General features: G+C 63.5%; 1 protein-coding gene across 1 annotated transcript in view; it reads left to right on the top strand.

The window, feature by feature from the left end:
• The window catches only part of Npas1 (neuronal PAS domain protein 1), a 9,182-nt gene that overhangs the window by 7,541 nt on the left and 1,329 nt on the right, over nt 1-312 (top strand). The window lies entirely within an intron of this gene.

Here is a 312-nt window from a genome sequence, read left to right on the forward strand (position 1 = left end):
AGCACAAGGAGGAGTGAGAACCGTGGCCCGGATTAAAGCCTGCACCCCTCTCCTGAGTCCGCCTTGCAGGCCTCGCTCGTCCATCTCCTTCTCCCTCCTCCCTCCCGCTCCTCCCCTTGGCTCCCCCTCCTCCTCCTCCTCCTCCTCCTCTTTTTCCTCCTCCCTTCTGCTCCCTTCTGCTCCCTGCCCTTCTCTTCCTCCCCCTCCTCCTCTCCCCTGCTGGCCTTGTCCTCCTCCAGTCCCGCCTTCCCCAAGGAACTGGAGCCACCACTCTGGGTCTGGGTCTGGAGCGCGGGCAGCTCAGGTTTTAAT

This window comes from Fukomys damarensis, unplaced genomic scaffold (assembly GCF_012274545.1).
Source record: "Fukomys damarensis isolate Sample0158 unplaced genomic scaffold, DMR_v1.0_HiC HiC_scaffold_19, whole genome shotgun sequence".
NCBI classification, from domain to species: domain Eukaryota; kingdom Metazoa; phylum Chordata; class Mammalia; order Rodentia; family Bathyergidae; genus Fukomys; species Fukomys damarensis.